Consider the following 21384-nt stretch of genomic DNA (forward strand, 5'->3'; position numbering starts at 1 on the left):
AATTTAAAAGGTACTCTGTTACTTCAAAAGAAAGAAAGAAGCAAGGCTAACGTTTTAGAAAACTAACTTTCACGTGGTCTGCTCACCTAATAAACTTACAGACACTGTTATATGAAAACATTAAAATATTGGGAGAATTGTCTGTGGAAATAAGCAAGGATAGCTTTTGTTTCACCTTACGTGATGGGAAATATGTAGAACTAACAAAACAGCTTCACTACCAGCTTTAAACATTAAAAAAAAAAAGATTATAAGGGACATGAGTTTCTTCTCTCCGATAGTTCAGAGTATAGTTTCTCAAGTTAAATATGAAGTGCTTTCCATATGTTCATCCTGTACATGTTTGTGTGAGTGTCCTCACCGTATGTGCTCCACGTGGAACTGGGCTCTCTGGGGTCAGTCACACAATTGCCTCATATGCCACCATGTTTTCTACCACCTGCAACTTTTGGGAAAGGACAGTTGCACATTAATTGTTCCGATTGGTGCCCCACAAGGTAAGGAAGGAACAATATACTGCTACTGAAAACACATTCTCATACTTCCGGATATATCCTTGTTCAAACGTTTCCATTTTTGCTTAGTGAAATGGAGCAAGCCACTGATTTTATTAAGGCTTGCTCACTGAAATATCAGGATTTGGTGTTTAATTTTTTTTTTTTTAAATCAACAGTTTTTGTTTTTTACATTACATTCTTTGGAGCTTTACATAAAGAATTAGGAATGGAAGACTTTTCCAGCCTGCTTTTGCTAAAGTTTGTCTTCCCATGATAATTAAAAAATTGAAAACATTCTGTTTATTTTATTTTCATGATGCCTTGTCTGAAGCAAAAAACAAAAACAAAACAAAACAAGAACAGTCCACCTATCCATCAACAGCACTTCTGATACCCACTCCACTTTAAAAAGCACATTACATACCCTTGCACTGAAATTGTATTATTGACGTTTCCAGAAGGCAGTGAGGAAAGATTCGCTCAAGATGTGCAATATCACATCCTTTCCAAGGGTTAGTTACTAATTAGTATTCAGGTGGTGCCCAGAAGCAATACATGAAATTAAATGCTAATGCACCTTCATTGCTATCTTATGAACATTATTATGATTTACCGTGTAGTCCATCACGAGAATTACTGTCACTATATGACAAGTTGCTGTATCTGTGCTGTATGATTATATACTTTCTTCCATATTGTTAACTTTCCCATACGTTCTTGCCTCAGAGCAAGGTTGAAGGTCATTATAAAGGGGAAAGGGAATGAAGTAGTACATTAAACAGATATTCCAGTTACTTTCCATGTACAGAGATGTCTGCAATTTTTCTCTTCTTGCTCCTTCTCTTTCAATGAATTATGAGTGAAGCAGAAATTCTCATCATTACTGGTTGTACTGCCCACTTCACATTTCTACATCAGTCCAGGATTGAAGCCCCTTCTATTATTATGTATTATGTGTGTTTGTTTTAACTGTTGCTCTCAGTCCTGATGTATAATTTGTTCATCTACTTAAAACAGTTGTGTAATGCTTTCTCACAAAAATGCACAAAATTGTCTACAATAATAAGAGCAACAGGAACATTTGTCACATTGATATTATGGTACAAGGTTTTCTCAAATTCTGTCACAGACCAATCATTATAGATAATCTTAATGTATAAAGCCAATAATAGCCCTCTCCACAAATTGTCCTACACATGTTTGGAGGGGTAGAACACTGACCCGACATCGCACACCCAGATGGGTCCACTCATAAAAGCAGATTCCAGCAGGAAAACACTGTAAAGGTGATGAAATCCTTGCCAGTGTTCTCCTTTAAATTTCAGCCTCAGTGTCCAGTCTTGGCCGTGTGCAGAAGTCCATGGGACATAATGGACAGGTAAGGCCAAGCTGCCATCATTGAGTAGTTCCTAAGGAAGTCCCATGTCCTTACCAGTGGTGGAAGAAACATGTGGTAGTTAGGAGGCAACAACCTTGACTTTGAATAGCTACTGATTGACTAGAGAACACCCTGCAAAGGTGTAGGCACTAAAACCAACAGTCCATGCTGGGCACATCCTCTTTTTTGAACCCCAGATCTACCTGGGAGCAAGTCGGTATGTCAAGTCCAAAGTTCAAAGTCTGGGTGGTCAAGCCACACAAGCAAAGTCCAGGGTCAAGCCAAGTAGTCAGGTCTGAAGTCCCACAGTCAGGAAACAGTCCAGAGTCAAACCCAAAGCACAGTCCTGTAGAGAGGCAAGGTCCATCAACATAGTCATAGTTGAGTAGACACAGCATCTCCGCTCTGCTTCCCTTTTGTGGTTTGCATGTTGATTTCAGCATCTAGGCTTGATGAGGCATGCAACCCTCACCTGTTCTAAGCCTACTTTCACACTTCCTCCCAGAGCTAGCGAGCCCCACCTGGCCAGCTAGGGAGCTGGGCTGTGGGCCCTTGCCTGCCTCAGCCTCCTAGAGTGCACCTCCCACTGCTCCCTACACCTCAGAGCCCACCCTGTTCATGGGGTCAGGGGCCCCTCTGGCTCTGATGATGGGTCCTGCTGTTCTGGCTCCTGTGCATTGACCTGTCAACGTTTTCCTTTTTTTAAAGGGAAATCCGAATAGGATTCCTCGCATGAAAAGGGAAAAGTTGACAGCTATGATTGACCTCCATCTCCTCGCCATGCTCCATCACCTTGTGAGTACTTCCTTCCCCATCCCCTGCTTGTCCTGGTGTGTCCCAGTCCAGGCTACACCACTCACAGGAATCCTCTTCCTCCTCCTCCCTGTCGTCCTGCCAATGCATTACATCTTCATAAGTCAGCACCATCTCTCATTTCCTGTTGGTAAGGCCACATGTGTCCCCTCTTTTGGGGGACCATTCAGTGGTGGCAGGCAATTCCTGCCCATTGTACTGCCGCTCAGTGGCGTAGCGTGGGGGGTGCAGGGGGGCCAGCCGCACCGGGCACAACATGGGGGGGGGGCGCGCTCGCACTTGCAGCTCTCTGCCCCTACCTGGCTCACTCACTCTCTCTCACTGCAGTGCTGGCTGTGCAAATCCGATCCGAGCCGCCGGGTCGCCGCCCACTGTGGAGGGGAGGGTGCCAGGCGTGCGGTGCGGAGAGAGAGCGAGGAACTATCTGGGGGAGGGACAGTGCAGGGGGGGGCGCAAATTACTTGCCTTGCCCCGGGTGCTGACAACCCACACTACGCCACTGCTGCTGCTGTTGGGCAAGTAAAGCAGAGACAGAAAGAAATCAAAGGATGAGGATAGAGATGGGGGGGAATGGACTATGAGGAAGTGGGTCTGGGGGAAACCTGAGATTCTGTTGTTCTCCTTGGCATTTAATATTTTGGAGTATCATGAGAGACACAGCATTAAAAATACTTCAAAATTAGGCTGACTGCATGCTGTTACATCTGTGAACACTTAAAAAATTTCTTTTGTGTTAAATTTGCCAAAGTTGATGTGTTAAGAAGTAACATGCTTTTTAAGCTAGTTAGATGTCTCTTTCCTGGAGAAAATTACTATAATAGTTACTTTTGCTAAAATGCAATTACTGTCACTGTAACAATCAATCATATTTTCCTCATAGAAAGAAGGTTACCTACTCATGAGAGCATTAAAGAGTGTGAGAACTAGTGGCTGAGTACCAATTTCGGAGGCAGAAATCGCATTCCTTTTTGTAAAAGTGAGTGAAAAATAATGTTGTCCTTCTGGTCATTACAGTGCATTTTCAAACACCCCCTTTTAAGTGTCAGCAACAGTGTCTTCTAAAAGAATGAGCTTTTTAAAAAATTGTATGGCATGGCAAGAGGTAGAATAAGTTTACCTCAGAGCTGTAGTCACAGACATTGCATAACACAATCTGACATAACAGGGAGATAGTTGAATGCAAATGTGTAATACAGTGGTAGCTGTAATTTTTAAGGGTGCTGGGAAATGTAGCTCTGGGACAGGTAAACCTCCACATGTCGCTGTGTTATGGCTCCCATCACCCAGGATATTCTTGACTGCTTCCTAATACAGTGGTACCTCGGGTTAAGTACTTAATTCGTACCGGAGGTCCGTCCTTAACCTGAAACTGTTCTTAACCTGAAGCACCACTTTAGCTACTGGGGCCTCCTGCTGCTTCCACGCTGCTGGAGCACGATTTCTGTTCTCATCCTGAAACAAAGTTCTTAACCCGAGGTACTATTTCTGGGTTAGCGGAGTCTGTAACCTGAAGCGTATGTAACCCGAGGTACCACTGTAGAACATCTAATAGGAACCATATTGGCTATTCCTAGTGTAAGGAATCCAAAGCAGATTTTCAGGCTAGTTTCTCCTTGGAAGATAATAGGGCCTTACTCACTAGTAACACTAGGAGCCTTGGACTCTACAATGAAACATAGCAGCCCTTTCGTACCTGCATGTTCTCTTACTGACAGTTGCCAGATGTGGGGAAGAAACATCAGTGCAGGAACACATGACTTCAGGGTAAGTGGAAACCTCTATAGATAAGGACCCCTTTCAGGATAGTCTTGTCTTCCCTAATGCCAAAAATTCCATTGTCACTTGATCCAATCATGGAACACACCCCTGCAACAGAGACGCTTGGGAAGTGGCTTGTACTGAATGCTTTGCTGCTGCTGCTTTCTGTAAGGTATGAACACATCTTGAGAGAACCCATTTTAGAAGTTGACATGATATACTAAGAAATCAGTCCCAATAGATCAGTCTCCGGGAGAAGAGGCAGTGGCAGAGAGGAAAAGAAATAGCAGGGGGAAATATGTCAAAGATACACTACAGGATATTTGCCACAGTGCAAAGGGCTGAACACAGTGCCCTGCCTGAGGCATTTTAGAGTCTGCTGCATCTGCTTATATCCCTGAAAAGCCACTCCTGAAATTCCTGAGAGCTTCCTGATAAGCTTTCAAAGTTGCATGAGGAGCTATAACTGGAAGGGGGGATCAGTAACTTCTCCATGAAACCTTAGGCTGCAATCCTGAACCAGTGTAAAAGGTAAATGACCACTGGACGGTTAAGTTCAGTCAATGCTGTTTACCTTCCCGCCGGAGCGGTACCTATTTATCTACTTGCACTAGTGTGCTTTCGAACTGCTATGTTTTCAGAAGCTGGGGCGGAGCAACAGGAGCTCACCCTGTCGTTTGGATTTGAACTGCTGACCTTCCGATCAGCAAACGCAAGAGGCTCAGTGGTTTAGACCACAGCGCCACCCACATCCTGCTACACCAATCTAGCTGGTAGCAAGCCCCATTGAACTCAGTGGATTGCATCCCAAGCACTGCTACATGAACATGCCATTAGCACATGGTTTTCCACAGCCCTCTAGAGCAGAAGAGCAGATGGTGCACAAACCGGGGTGGAAGGAGGCACATTGTTCAAGTAGAAATCCTTGCACTGATGAGACGAGTTAGTTGAACGCTGCCCATTGGGTCTTACTTTGGCCTAGAAATGGTTAGGGTTGCATCACTGAACATGTGCAAGAGGCTCTTTGAATCCTGGCCATTGCCTCCACTGATTTAAGTCGCAATCCTTTACATACACACTTTAGATAAAATCCCACTGAAATCTGACTTATTTCAGAGTAGACATGTTACTGTTACCAGTAGCAATGATGCTTTTAAAAAGAATTAATATCTAATATCGGTCAGAATTGTGAAGCAAAATCCTGGCTTTGTCAAAAGTCAGTAACAAACCCCAGCCTTCATTGTAGGGTGAAAATTTGAATTCACACTTGTTATTTACTAGTGTCCATTAAATCTACTATTTGCCCTTCATGTTTGATTATGTGAAATAACAGTCTTCCAACCTTTTGCTCTGGTCCATCTCCATTTTCAGATCACAGAGAATGTGATGCTGAGTATGACACCTCTTTTCATTTGTCATTTTTGTTCTATGTCAACAAATTGAAAGTCTGTGTCTGTTTCTTTCTTACACTGTGCATTGATGTGATCACTCACCTACAATTGTACTAAAGTAACCTAATCTTTCCCTATCATTGAAGTTATTTATGACAACATAGTGGCAAAGAAACACTTACTAAGAGCCTGTAAATTCCACCAGTAAATCATTGTTAGCTATAAATGGTAAATCATTAATTCTGTTTTGGTTACTTGTTATTTATTGCTATCTTTTCTTATGGATGAATTTTTATCTTGTATGATAATCCAAAAAACTTTGTGTTAATGTGTTTCACAATGTTTATAATTTTTCAATGTTGCCATTGTGAAACTTATACAGAAAGAAATTAATTATGTTGCTCATGTAGAAAGAAAAATAATCACATCCCTGGCCTATTAGGAAAATGGAAACCTCGCCACAATTACATTATTCTAATTAGAATTTAGAAAATCCACCGAGAAACTGTTGATTTGCTGGCTCTCGATCTAATCTCATTATGTTCTTTTTAACTATGAAGAGAGTGGGTTTATAGATCTCCAGCAGAGAACATGAGATAAGGAACTTGTAAAGGAGCTTAAAGAGACAGAAAAGTATAGGCCCTTTAAACACAAATTAAGTCTTATAACCTGTTTACAGAGTCAGTTGCCCAGGAATAAATACGTGTGAAGTCAGTTCAATTTTTTATTTGTTTGTTTAATGTAATTAATGTACAGTCAAGGAACACAGAGATTGAAGTGAGTTGTAGGTTGCAAGCCTATGTTCACTCATCTGTCATGAACTCATTGAGCAGATTCTGCATTCTGCATGTTAAAGCAGGGATGGTGAACCTGTAGCACTGCAGTTATTTTGGACTACAACACCCATCATCCTTGACTTTAGGCCATACTGTCTCAGGCTGATGGAAGCTGGAATCCAACAAAACCGGGGGTGGGGTGGGGGTTTACAGGTTCCCCATCCTTGTGTTCAAGATTAACAATCTCTGGCAAGCTAAGGGGCTATTGACTAGTTCAGAGACACATAACTCTAAGCACGCCATCTTTCCCTCATGATTGAGGGGACCAGCGCCATGCAACAGGCACGAGTGACGTCCTTCTAATAATTCAAATTTAAAATGCTGCAGGATACTGTCAGCGCTTTGTCTAAATTTATGGGCCAAAATTGTCCCTGGAGTAATAGTACAGAATTTGGACATGGTACAAAAATAACTCCATTTTTATGACACTCTGAGTGTAAAGCTAGCCTCCTCGAAGAAACACATGATATTCCAAATCTTTTTGGGAACTTGCTAACCTATCCTTGCTACCTCTGACAGGGAAACCTTTTCAGTGGCTTTGGTGTACCATTGTGAAAGCGTCGAGTTCCACAACATGGCTCAAAGGCCTGTTGTTGTTTATAAAATGGTTATTCAATATACAAATTGTAAAAAAAGTGTATTTTAAAAACCAGTTGTGGTTACTTACTCCCCCCCCCAACTCACTTTTTCTTTAGTAACTCAGAAACAGGTGCTCCTACATAATGTTGATGTAAAACATAGGGTTGGGATGGCTAAATGGGGCCAACATATCTTCTAGGTAAAGGGACCGCTGACCGTTAGGTCCAGTCGCGGACGACTCTGGGGTTGTGGCACTCATCTCGTTTTACAGGCTGAGGGAGCCGGCGTTTGTCCCCAGACAGCTTCTGGGTCATGTGGCCAGCATGACTAAGCCGCTTCTGGCGAACCAGAGCAGCGCACGGAACCGCCATTTACCTTCCCGCTAGAGCGTTACCTATTTATCTACTTGCACTTTGACGTGCTTTCGAACTGCTAGGTTGGCAGGAGCAGGGACCGAGCAACGGGAGCTCACCCCGTTGCGGGGATTCGAACTGCCAACCTTCTGATTGGCAAGCCCTAGGCTCTGTGGCCTGTCTCAATCATTTTCCTGCTAGGACCCATGATGCAAGACAGGCCTTGGAAGTAGGACCTGTGGGATAGCAGGTAAACACTGGGACTTGTGTTGCCAGAGACGCATGTTAGCTGGCAAATGAAACTGGAGCAGCGTGAGTAGCGCTTGCAGCTATTCTAGGGCTGATCCTAAGTAGTGACTGAAAGCTCCATCCTGATTAGCTTATCTCCGCTATTTAGCATTCTGGGTCAAGCAGTGTGACCTCCTTGACGTGAGCAACCAACTCTTACTGTCCTCCTGTTCTTGCTTTACTTTATCTCACACCTTGACTTGCTACCTTGTTTTGACTTGCCCTGACACGCTCTCTCCATTGCTATGGATAAAATCTTTCAGCTATTAAAACTGGCAGACTCGGGTCTGAGCTATGCCTCACCAGACCCACATCTTCCAAGCGCTCGTCCTTTGCTTTTCCAGGCAAACACCTGAAACGTTATGGAGTCTAAGTTCTACCATCTCTGTCACTAAAAATGCCAAGTTGGGCCTTGCAAATTAGGGAAGATTTGTTTGTTTGTTTATAATTGCATTTCTGTATCACTGTATGCTAAAATAGCAAAGCTATTTGCTATTTTGCTACAGTGGTACCTCGGGTTAAGTACTTAATTCGTTCCGGAGGTCCGTTCTTAACCTGAAACTGTTCTTAACCTGAAGCACCACTTTAGCTAATGGGGCCTCCTGCTGCTGCTGCGCCGCCAGAGCACGATTTCTGTTCTCATCCTGAAGCAAAGTTCTTAACCTGAAGCACTATTTCTGGGTTAGTGGAGTGTGTAACCTGAAGCGTATGTAACCTGAAGCATATGTAACCTGAGGTACCACTGTATTTGCTAAAAGATAAACTGCATTTAAAAATAAAAATACAGAAAATCATAAAGGTGACTGGCTAATCAAAAATAGAAGTCAAGCAGCTGCAAAGACCTGCCTGCATAAAAGTAAATCTTCAAGAGACATCAGAAAGTCAAAAGTGAGGGCACCTGTTGACTCTCTGCTGGAGGACTATTTCACAAGATGGGACCACGAAATGCGTGATTTTCAGCTGAGGCTACAGGCGCCTCTGTAACAGAGGGAACAACTAACAGCTAACTGTTATGAGGAAGCCAGTTACGATACCTGAAGGTGGGAAACAGTGATGAAAAGAATGCATTTCTTCACTTACACACAGTGTTTAAGTTCAATTGCACCTAGTTGCCCATTTAAATTTGAAATCTGGTGGGCAAAATTAATAATAGTTTTAAGCAATTAGCAAGCGTCTTATCTTGAGTCTTCTGTGCTTCCCAACTAACCATGGAGAATACGGAGCTGAGGCTGCTTTTCTTAAAATGCAAAGGTTGGCACAGGATTTCAGTCGCAGTCTGGCAAACTACAACTTCCTGGGCAGGTTCCGCTCGCTCCCAGGCAACTTCTCATGTGAGAAACTGCTTAATAGGAGTAAATGAAAACCATAATATGCCCCTCAATTAATTTTCCTCAGGTTCACACACACACAGAATGCCTGAGGACTAAACAAGGCTAAACAGCTTTATTCCCAGTTTTACTTGCATCTGCTGCCATGACAAGTCAAAACTTCAAGGAAGGGATGGCGGCAGATTTAATGTGGAAGCCCTTCGCTGTTTTGTCAACCATTTCCTGGCAAGGGTGGTTTCCTCCGAGGCTGCTGGGGTCGCATCCGCATCGTAAATGTAAAAGCCCTTTTAAAGCACATTTCCTCCCACAAAGACTCCTGGGAACTACAGTTTGCAAAGGGTGCTGGGAATTGTAGTTTTGTGAATAGGTAAACTACACTTCCCAGGATTCTCAAGGGGAAACTGTGGGCTTTAAATGTATGGTGCGGCTGTGACTTGTGTCCCAGAGAATTAAAAAGAGTGGCAGCTAAAACATCTGAGGTCGGGGTCTGGGGTGAGGAACATAAATACACACTGTTACCCACCCCCTTGGAACTCTTGCCTGTTTCCTTATGTTTTAAATATAGTGTATCCCCTCCCCCATCAATAACTCCCATTAATAAACTGGGTATTGTCACAGGAAACCCCCCCCCAATCATTCAGTTTGTACAAACTTCACACACACACTCACACACTACATACGCTACACTTCTGTTATAAATTCATAGAAAATCAACCATACATTGGATTTGCACTGTTCCACTTTTATTTTACTCCATGAAGGAAGGACTACAGGGCAGCCATAATCCCTTGAGCATACCAGCACATACACAGGGAGCCCTGCCCAGTTGCTATGCCAACCCTGATGGTCCTAGACAGAAGACCATCAAGATCACAAAGAACTTGCATATGGGAGTGGATTCAGCACGGACTGGAACAAAGGACAATAATCAGCTCTTCCCTCTGGGGGTAGGAAACTGCAAACTCCCCTCTGTCACCTGGAAAGTACTCATGGGGAGGGGGAAAGGGGGAACCAGCCAGGTGACAGGACACTCAGGTTACCACCACAACTCCTCCCTCAACCCCTCCTTTCTGTGATGTAGGTGTGATGTATCTGAGGGGTGGTCTTAGGTTACACCCCTTCTGTGATGTATGTATGATGTGTCTGGGGGTGGTCTTGATCTATAGGGTGGAAATTTCAAAAGTCTTTATAAGGCCTTGCACACCATTTTTCTGGGTCCTTCCTCTCTCCTGCAAGTGAGGGGAGCACCCTGTTGCAACAGTTCAATAAAGGCCAAGCCTACAGGCTGCTGTTTTGCTCCAAGTAATCCTGGTTGGTGTCTTTGTTCTTGTCCGAGGGAGCCCTCAGATTTTTCCGTTAACAGTATACATTCCCAAAACAGCTAGCTTAATGTTATAGATATGGGTTTACCCTAGAAATTGAAAAACGACATAAGCGCTCCTGAGATTTGAGAGAAGGTTCGGATTTCTGTGCGCTGTAGGCCCTAAATTCCATATACACAGTTCCATATACACAGCAGGCTTAAAACACCCAATGTGCAAAACTGTTTTCTTCCTCGGTCTGATTGGTCAAAGTGAGTTTCTTGCAGACAGACAAACATCCAGGAACTGGATGGGAAGATGCAACATGTTTATGTTTTAACGAAGAGAAAGGAAAAGAAATAGAGGAGATAGCAGCACAACTTAAGCACCTGTACCTTAAATCTTCTTCGCAGTTCTAGCACTAAGCAGCAGTCTGCTTAGCCATTTGTTACTGGAGACATTTGGTAGCATTTTCTCTGAAGGTTTTATGACCCGAGGGCCCTTTGTGAAGCGGCAATAATGGAAGCCCATCATTTAGAGACATTCCCAAAGGTGCTCTAATAACTGAGGTTTGTTTGGGATCGTCCTCTTCTATAAATCCCATATCCATTCTAGAACCAACCTACTGCCAACAACCCAGCAACTCATTCCATGTGCTGTTAGACATTTCTAAGCTTACAATGCCATTTGATATTGCCTCATAATTGCCGTGTGTGTGTGTGTGTGTGTGTGTGTGCTAGGTTGATAATTCTTAAGTTTTACTTTTAAGCTCCTGAAAAACGTGTGAGATGATTGCTAGGGCTAGCAAACGTGAAAATAGCTCTTGTTCTGAATGCAGTGCTAAATCTTAAAAGTCTGATGTAAAATGATGCCACAAAGACGTATATGCTCACTATACAGTGGTACCTCAGGTTAAGTACTCAATTCGTTCCGGAGGTCCGTTCTTAACCTGAAACTGTTCTTAACGTGAAGCACCACTTTAGCTAATGGGGCCTCTTACTGCTGCCGCACCGCCGGAGCCCGATTTCTGTTCTCATCCTGAAGCAAAGTTCTTAACCTGAAGCACTATTTCTGGGTTAGCGGAGTGCGTAACCTGAAGCGTATGTAACCTGAAGCGTATGTAACCCGAGGTACCACTGTAATAAAAAAGTAGTATGCATGTGGCTAGGTCTCATCATGAATAAAGAGCTGCAAGCCCAAACTGTCTCCCCCCTCTCCATAGCTAGCAATGTATGAGGGCTCCACTGTGCTGGAAAAATATCCCTCTGGTTCATAGCTATAATAAAAGCAAAATATTTTTTAATGGATTTATATTTCCCCATGTTTCAACTCTGCCTGTTAAGATGTTACAAAAACATTTTTTAAAAGCCCACTGTTAGGCTTCGTGATGTTTAATTCCCCCCTCAGTTATGAAAGCAGACTTTCCATTTATCTTCATCTTTGTTTGTTGCTTGAGATGGCTGCTTTACAAGATGACTTTAAATCTGGATGTGTGTGTATGTATGTGTGTGTATGTCTGTATGTCTGTATGTATGCATAATGTACAATATTTGATGCTTAATCACAGAAGAAGAAGGGCCCCCAAACACTGAAGTAGGATTGTGAGATCTATCTATCTATCTATCTATCTATCTATCTGTCTATCTATATCTATCTATCTACAGTGGTACCTCAGGTTACATACGCTTCAGGTTACATATGCTTCAGGTTACAGACTCCACTAACCCAGAAATAGTGCTTCAAGTTAAGAACTTTGCTTCAGGATGAGAACAGAAATCAGGCTCCGGCGGCGCGGCAGCAGCAGGAGGCCCCATTAGCTAAAGTGGAACCTCAGGTTAAGAACAGTTTCAGGTTAAGTACGGACCTCTGGAACAAATTAAGTACTTAACCTGAGGTACTACTGTATCTGCTCTTCTTGCTTTGCTTCCACTACCTTTCACGTTTGGTGTTTTGCACTTCATATTTCTCTCTCCTATGTTATTGCACATTCCCCCCCCCCCCCGCCAAGTGACGTATCTGAATAGCTATTACTGTGTGTGCACTGTACTTGCCATCTGACAGCATGCTGCTTTTTTCTACATAAACAGCTTGCTGCATTGCTAATGCCCTGTTGATCTATAGTAAATGAACCCACACAAAAGGTGTTTTGTCTCTCCACGCTGCTTGGCAGTGGCGTGCATGGGAAAGCACATCTATCTTCCCTTCACCAAAGGCATCCCCCCCCCCCACTCCCTGAGCTTCTATTTGTATTCTGGCTCCCTTCTTCTCCCTGGGGAAGGCTTTAAAAAAAAAAGAAGTATTCAGCTCAGCCTCTGCTTCCTCTATGCACATCACATCATTATCTTCATCCGATTCATCTGATGGTTTGTTTGCACTGCAATACCAGGCAGAACTTCAGATTTCATTGTCCACCTACTCGCTTTCCTCTCAGAGAATAAAACAGAGTAGGAGTTTCATATTAAATGATCTTCCGCTTAAATTCCACCCCCCCCCCAGCTAAAATTACTTAAACTTTCCATGCTGACTAGCCTTGTTTTGTGCTCCTATGGTTATTGGGCCCTTTGAAAGCAACACCCCTTGCAATTGTCGTACAGAGATTCCTGTGCTATTTGAATGTAAAGTCAACTTAAACAAATTTTAGGTTACATCCTTAACACACTTACTATGGAATAAGCTCATTGACTGCAGAGACTTTCATACCTAGGATTGCATTAAATCCCCTCCTTTCTGGTGTTAGGTTGTTTCAATTTGCCCTATATCTGGAATTTTATTTGGCCTTATTAAACAGCATCCGGGTGGAAATCGCTGAAATGTCTGGGGAAATCTGGATGTATGGCAGCCCATGTCGGAAGTGTAGATTTTGGCGAATTTCATAAAAAATAGCTCAAAAAATAATATTTTCTTGAGGTTTCCCCAAAACAGCTCAACAACTTTTGTGTCTGGATTTTCACTTTTTGAAATATGGCAACCCTAGATGACTGAAATGAGGGAAATACTTTATTGTTTTATTATGTATGTACTTAATGCAGAATAATTCCTGAAACCCTCCAGTAGGGCAGGCAGGGGGAGTTTGCTGTAATTGGTTAGTTATTTTGGGGGAGGCACTTCCACTGTTGCTATTTTGCAGGCAGTATTTAGCTGCATACGAGCAAATTCAAGTTATGCAATTAAAGTAGATTTGGCATGCTTGTGCATCAGACCTACTTATAAAAAAGACCCCAACTTTTTCCATAAGGAAAGTGAAGAGGAAAGGCACTGGAAAGTGTGACAACAGTTGCTTGGCACAATGCGGGGGGCTTAAGAAACAGGTCAGCTTTTCAGCATGAAGTTTCCCATTGAAAAGGAATGGATCAGGCTATCTTTTGGCTCATCTAGTTCAGCATCCTGTTCTCACAGTGGTCAACCAGACAATGGTGGTAGAACATAGCCATTGTGGCTAGTAGCCAGTGGCATAATCCCTCTGTGAAGCAAGACTGGGTGATATCTGGCTTTCAACATTGTGATATATCACCAGCTAAACATCACAATATACTGATATATCACAATGTCTGAAGTAAGGATGAAGCTATGTAGAGGCATTGGCTGGCTTCACAGTTTTCCCCACATTGTGATTTTTGCATAGCACACAAACACACACCATGATTTGCACTATATTGACTGGTCAAAAATTCTGAAACCAATATCACAATATGGACTTCAAACCAGCTTGGGACAATATATTGATATATTGCCCAGCCCTACTAGGAAGGGGCTTTTTTACCCAATACAGGAAGGCAAGGCTCTGCTTGACTCTGGTTTTCTTACCAGAAAAAATAGGATAAGAGAAGGAGGACCATAGCTCAATGATCGAGCATAGGACCTATATAGCAGATGCTCTATCTCCAGTTTCTCCAGGCATGGCTGGAAGAGAACCCTGTCTAAAATCCTGGACAATCAGCTGCTGGCCCGTGTGGACCAATGGTCTGACTAAGGATAAATCAGCTTCCTGTGATCTTCCCTTCCCTTCTTATGTTTTATGCCTAAATAGCACCCAAAGGCTGACATCCTTCAGGGAGCAGCTTTTTTCTTCTTCCAGAGTTTCAGCCTCTAGAGAGGTGAGGCTGATCACCTAGTCTCACAAGCTCCTTGGAGTCACAGGAATTACTTTCTGATTTATCATCCTTCTTTTTGAGTCTTGTTCACAAGCCATACTTTGTAATTGATAACAAAAGCTTCCCCCGCCCTCCCTGGGCGTATTTTTCTGTCCTATGCATCATGCATTCTTTTCTGTAGTCTTTGCTTCTGAAAACATTTCTCCCATCACCTGTGAAGAACTTTGCAAAGAGGAACCCCTTAGAGCCCACATTTCTGAGCTGGGTTCCTTTCATGAGCGGAGCCGTGAGAGCGCAAATCTGACATGACAGTGCACTTGAAACTTGGGCTCTGGCTTTGGTCCTACTCAGTTCCCTTCTGCACCAGTTTGTGGCAACAGCATTGTGTGGCGTCTTGTAATGTCAACATTCCTGTACTTCATAGCAGCATAATATAATGACTTCAGGCTTGGGTAGGCTTGTTTTGATTGAGCTCGCCAGCAGGCCAACTCTAGTGAAATATGTGCTTAAATCAGACTCTTATGCCTCTGTTGCCAAAAATAACAAAACCAACAGGTGTTAGCAGGCTGGGCCATGTAGCCAAATATTTGACAGTCCTGCTTTGTCTTTTTTTGGTCAGGGGAATGTTTTCATTCACATAGCCAATTTCAATGTTGGAAGAAAATGATACTGTAAGTGGCATTATATATTAGCACTCTGCTGAAAGGGTTTTACAAACCTACAAGCTGCAGAGCTGCTCCCTTACTGTTGATGATGCCACTGAAACTCATAGCTACCCAGTATCCAACACAAATCTAGCCTGTTCATAATTCCTGTATGTATAATGGGCCCTGAATCGGATGTGCTAAAACTGTAAATATGTTTGTAATTGGATGTGCTAAAATTGTAATATGTTTGCAATAAAGAGCAATAATTGCTATGAGCTACTTTTGTTTTCTCTCCCCAGCACATACCTGTGTGGTCAGCTTAGTTGAAATGACTAAGCAGCCATAGTCTAGTAGTGGCTTCTGCCATCACATGTTTAGATGTTGAAGCTGAGGCTCCAATACTTTGGCCACCTCATGAGAAGAGAAGACTCCGTGGAAAAGAGCCTGATGTTGGGAAAGATGGAGGGCACAAGGAGAAAGGGACGGCAGAGGACGAGATGGTTGGATAGTGTTCTCGAAGCTACCAGCATGAGTTTGACCAAACTGTGGGAGGCAGTGGAAGACAGAAGTGCCTGGCATGCTCTGGTCCAGGGGGTCACGAAGAGTCGGACACGACTAAATGACTAAACAACAACAACAACTCCATATTTGTCTACTAGACAATGGAATGGGCTGGATGAGAGAAAATAAAGGCTTAATCCTGACAAGATTGAGGCTTTATGGGTTGGTGGTTGCCATCTCTGGGAGTTAGGTAGTTGGCCTGCTCTAGATGACATCACATTCCCACTAAAGGAGGAGGTGTGCATTTTGAGAATACTCTTTGATCCATTTCTCGTCACTAGAGACCTAAGTGGTTTTGGTGGCTTCGAGTGCTTTTAGCCAGCTTCAGTTGGTCCACCAAGGGTGTTTGTTCCTGAGCAGAGATAGCCTAGCCAAAGTTTCCTATCCTCTGGTAACCTCTCAACTGGAATCCTGCAATGTGCTCGGTGTGTGGTTGCCCTAAAAGACAATACAGAATTTGCAGGTGGTGTCAAATGTGGCTAGGCATTTAGCAGAATGTCTTCTAGGACATAATGCATAACATGGGTTCTGAAAGAATTGTGCTTCTGATCCAATTTCAACTTGTTAGTTATGAGATATAAGGCTTAGGACAGGGGTTAGTAACCTTTTTCAGCTGTGGGCCGGTCTACCATTCCTCAGACCATGTGGTGGGCCTGATTATATTTTGAAATAATAATAATAATAATAATGAACGAATTCCTATGCCCCACAAATAACCCAGAGATTCATTTTAAATAAAAGCACACATTCTACTCATGTAAAAACACGCTGATTCCCGGACCGTCCGCCTGCTGGATTTTGAAGGCGATTGGGCTGCACCTGGCCCCTGGACCTTAGGTTGCCTACCCCTGGCTTAGGACTTAGATACACAAAGGGGCATCAGCTCCCATATTGGTCATGCTCCAACATGATTACTTGTGGGTGGGTGAGGGGGAACTACTTGTGGGTGGGTGAGGGGGAACTCTCCTCTGTGTCTCCTCATGGGGAGCTGTGCATTACATGGACACATGGTACTGTACATTTCTGTTGGACAAAAGTATTTCAATAGAATAGATTTCACAGGTATGAGCCCCCTGCTCTATTTCCATAGTTCTTAGGATTATTTATAACTTAGGTAAACTCATGACTTGTTTATGTTCTGCAGATGACGCTTCTCATAAGGGCCTTGTCTCCCTCTTCAAGTAGTGCTGGCCGCGTAACAATGTGCTCTGAACTCCACTCGGGCATAAAGCCCACTCAGCTTATCCTACCTCACAGAGCTGTTGTGAGGATAAAATGGAGCAGTGGAGAAGTGTGCCTTCCACTTTGAGCTCCTCGGAGAAAAGGTGGGACTTTGCCCTGTCCATAAAAACTACTGACTCACGACTGGGAGGTTTTCAATGGTCTATATTCTAGAGCTGAGTTTGCAAAGATTCGTCCTTTGTTTTATCTTTTGACACTTGATTTCTCAGGGGACAAGAGCACTTTGAAAGCAACAAATATTAAACAGATACTAATTTTGGAATTGATTCCAACCCCCATTTCCAAAAAAAGGAGAGAGAGCTCACATTCAATTGGGAATGCAGCATTTTCACTCCTTTGATTTTCTGCTTTATCTTAATGATTAAATGAGCTATCTAGTTTTGGCATAGATGGATGAAGTAATTAATCAAAAGCATCCTAAAATACAGATGCAGATCCATCCATCCCCCCACAACCTCTGAATAAACCAACGCTAAATGAATGAACTTTCCCTTCCCAACAACCTACTAACCAACAGTGAAGGCTGGGTGTTAATGGTATTTCAAGCATGGGCAGAGTACTAATGTAGTTAGTTAAAGCAGCTCCATGAGAAACCATGTTCTCTTACGGTGGAATATCCATGCTTTTCAGAGGTTAGTCTTATTGAGTTTGAGGGAACGTATTCCCGGGTCAGTATATTTAGGATTAAATCTAACCCTTCTGCTACTGCACCCCCAATACATGATCAAATTTTTAAAAGCACAACCAACATATTTCAAATGCAATTTCAAATGCAATTATGGTGAGACAGAGAATAGTAAATATAATCGCCAATACACAAGGTGAGCAATGATTTTGGGTGCCAGGTAAAGTTTAACTTCAGAGGCATATCAATTTGTGGATTAGTAGAATCACACAAGTTTGCTCTGGATACCTTTTGGGATTCAGTTAATTACAGGGTTCAGCAAACTTTTTCAGCAGGGGACCGGTCCACTGTCCCTCAGATCTTGTGGGGGGCCGCACTATATTTTGAAAAAAAATTGAATGAATGAACCCAGAGATGCATTTTAAATCAAAGGACACATTCTACTCATGTAAAAACACCAGGCAGCACCACAAATAACCCAGAGATGCATTTAAAATAAAAGGACACATTCCACTCATGTAAAAACATGCTGATTCCCGGACCGTCCACCGGCCAGATTTCAAAGGCGATTGGGCCGGATCTGGCCCCCGGGCCTTAGTTTGCCTACCCATGAGTTAATATAATCAAAGTATTGTGAATGTGCATCTCTGTCTTTCTCCCTCTGAAATCAAATGGAGATTTCCCACTGTTCGTAGGGAACCCATTACTGTAACAGAGAAGGAGGAAATGTTTGCAATCCCTTCTTCCCATCACAGTGCTATGCACTCCATCAAAAACTGGTCCAGAGGGGAAAAATATAGCCATATTTCCTAAAACTATACCTAGATATACCAGGATCCCCTATGGTAGCTAAACCTAAATTCACCAGCCTCACTGGTCTTTACAGAACAGACATGCTTGTTTGCTGATCAATGAGGAGTTATCATGAAAGCCATCTTAATTCTGCCTCCATTCCTCAGCAGTAGGATGCTCTGCACAGATAAAGGGATTCTTATTTTAATTTTTGTGTGTGTGTGTCCATATGAAACATGCTGTAGCGGCACGACCCAGGAGAAAATGTGGGAGATACAGGTGTTCTGCATCCTGCCGCACACCAAAGAAGCAATGAAGAAAAGACTGGCCGTGGCTTCAGAATAAACGTTCTGCCTATGCATGTTTGGCGTATGCTCTATTTAAGATACAGCTTGGAGCGCAACATCAGAAACCTGAAATGTGGGACCTGGATGGGCCTTGCCACTTGCTCCCTGTGATATGATTTCACTTCAAAAGCAGAGATGGCCATTTATAAAAGAAGAGCATTCCTTTCTCGACAGCTAGCCAATCATGTGAGCATAGCTGCAGCCAAAATAGTCCTCATGCTCCCTTTTCCCTCTACTACAGTATGTGTCTCAAAATGAGGCATGAGATCATAGCAGCGTTTTGGCGATTGGTTCAGTTTCCTGTTTCTTCCTGGATCTTTTTAAAGCGTGTACTGTCCTTACAGAAATGACCTCTTAGCTTACAGTGTATAATCATGTGACCAGTTGTTTACTGCATTTTGCTGGTGTCCTAGTTTGAATCCTTTAACCTAAGAGGACATTTTAAACTGTGTAGTTTAGGGGAGGGGTCCGCACTATGCTATTTATTTCATAAGTGCAACCAAAATCTCCCTAGATGGAGTGAAAGAATGACAGCAGGCGGCTGATCAGCTGAGCATCATTATCACTAAGTAGAGATTTGATAGCTAATTATTAGGAGGGTGCAGAGGCAGTGAACTAACAGTGCTGTCTGTCTGTCTGTCTATCTGGCTATCTCTGATAACAGTTTTAGTGCAAAATGCTTAATGTGTGCACATTCAAAGAAAACTATGGCAGCTGCTATGTTACTTTGTGCCAACGAATTGTATAGGGAAGGCCACCTGCTCTGCAATGGAATAAATGTAGCTTTTTTTTCCACAGCAGAGTTATTTCAGTGTCTTTCAAGTGTCTCCATCTCCTATGTGGCTGCTGCTGGTAGGCTCTTAAGCAAATGGAAACAAGCAACTTTCTAAGTGAAGCTACTGAAAGCATTCGCCCAAACTCATTGCATACAGCTGAAAACAGTCCAGACCATGAAGTCTCTGCTCCTCCAACAAAACTACTAAAAAGCTCTGTGCTTTGTATGTTTAATACTGTGTAAGTATCTCTCTATTTGTTAGCTAGTCACCCATATTGCAAGCATTATCCAAATCAAGATACTCCTCAGAGGTTTGAAGGGTGCATGAATGGAGATATATTAATTTTTCTGTGTGGCCGTTTTCTTGAGCCACTAAAGTTTCCTTCAGATGACCCGGATAGCAGCAGGTTGTCATGAATTTTAAAAATAATTTAGCATACTGCTCCGATGACAAACTTTCCTTTGGGAATCTATATTTGTACACAACCCCCAACAGGAACAAGAAAAGGCTGCTCCATGAGTTATTTTTAAGTGGCTGGAAATAGTATCTCCATTATTTCGGGACATTAATGAATGCAATCTTTGTTAGCAAACATTGGGCCTTTGTTGACTGCAATGTGTCAGACTGTGTTCCTTATTATCTTAAGTTTTTACAAAAAGTGTCAGACCTGGAAAGAAATATGTTTGCCACCTGCTTCATATTTCAGTGGGATTTGAAAATTTGAGGCCAGATGCATATGAATCTGGACTGAAAGCCATAAGATGCTGCTATATGCCAAGCATGACTATTTGTCTATGAAACCAGCATTGCCTAATAATAATAATAATAATAATAATAATAATAATTTTATTATTTATACCCCGCCCATCTGGCTGGGCTTCCCCAGCCACTCTGGGCGGCTTCCAAAAATATTAAAATAATGTAATACATCAGACATTAAAAGCTTCCCTAAATAGGGCTGCCTTCAGATGTCTTCTAAAAGTCTGGTAGTTGTTGTTCTCTTTGACATCTGATGGGAGGGCGTTCCACAGGGAGGACGCCACTACCGAGAAGGCCCTCTGCCTGGTTCCCTGTAACTTGGCTTCTCGCAGTGAGGGAACCGCCAGAAGGCCCTCGGTGCTGGACCTCAGTGTCCGAGCAGAACGATGGGGGTGAAGACGCTCCTTCAGATATACTGGACCGAGGCCGTTTAGGGCTTTAAAGGTCAGCAGCAACACTTTGAATTGTGCTCGGAAACGTACTGGGAGCCAATGTAGGTCTTTCAAGACCGGTGTTATGTGGTCCCGGCGGCCACTCCCAGTCACCAGTCTGGCTGCCGCATTCTGGATTAGTTGTAGTTTCTGGGTCACCTTCAAAGGTAGCCCCACGTAGAGAGCATTGCAGTAGTCCAAGCGGGAGATAACCAGGGGAGATGCCTACTCTGACTGGCAGCAGCTCCCAGGGCTCCGACTGTGGTCTCTTGCGAAACTTGAACTGGAGATACCAGAGCTTGAAGTTGGGACCTTTTTCACATAAAACATATGCTCTATCACCAAGCTATGGTCATTCCATAGGGACCATAGAAACACAAGGCTTTGACTTCGGCAAACAATAATGGAATGGGTTTTTTCTTCGAAGGGTACAAGCCACCAAGCAGATGAAATCTAAAAGTATGCTGCAATACACATGTTGCATGACTTCACAGCTTTCTAATAGCAGGAACCAGCTCTGCATCCACAGCTTAATGGGATGGAATGCCAATCCACCTCATTTGCCCAGACATTTGGAAGCAAATGCAGACG

The sequence above is a fragment of the Podarcis tiliguerta genome (assembly GCF_965153285.1).
Source record: "Podarcis tiliguerta genome assembly, chromosome: 1".
NCBI lineage: Eukaryota > Metazoa > Chordata > Lepidosauria > Squamata > Lacertidae > Podarcis > Podarcis tiliguerta.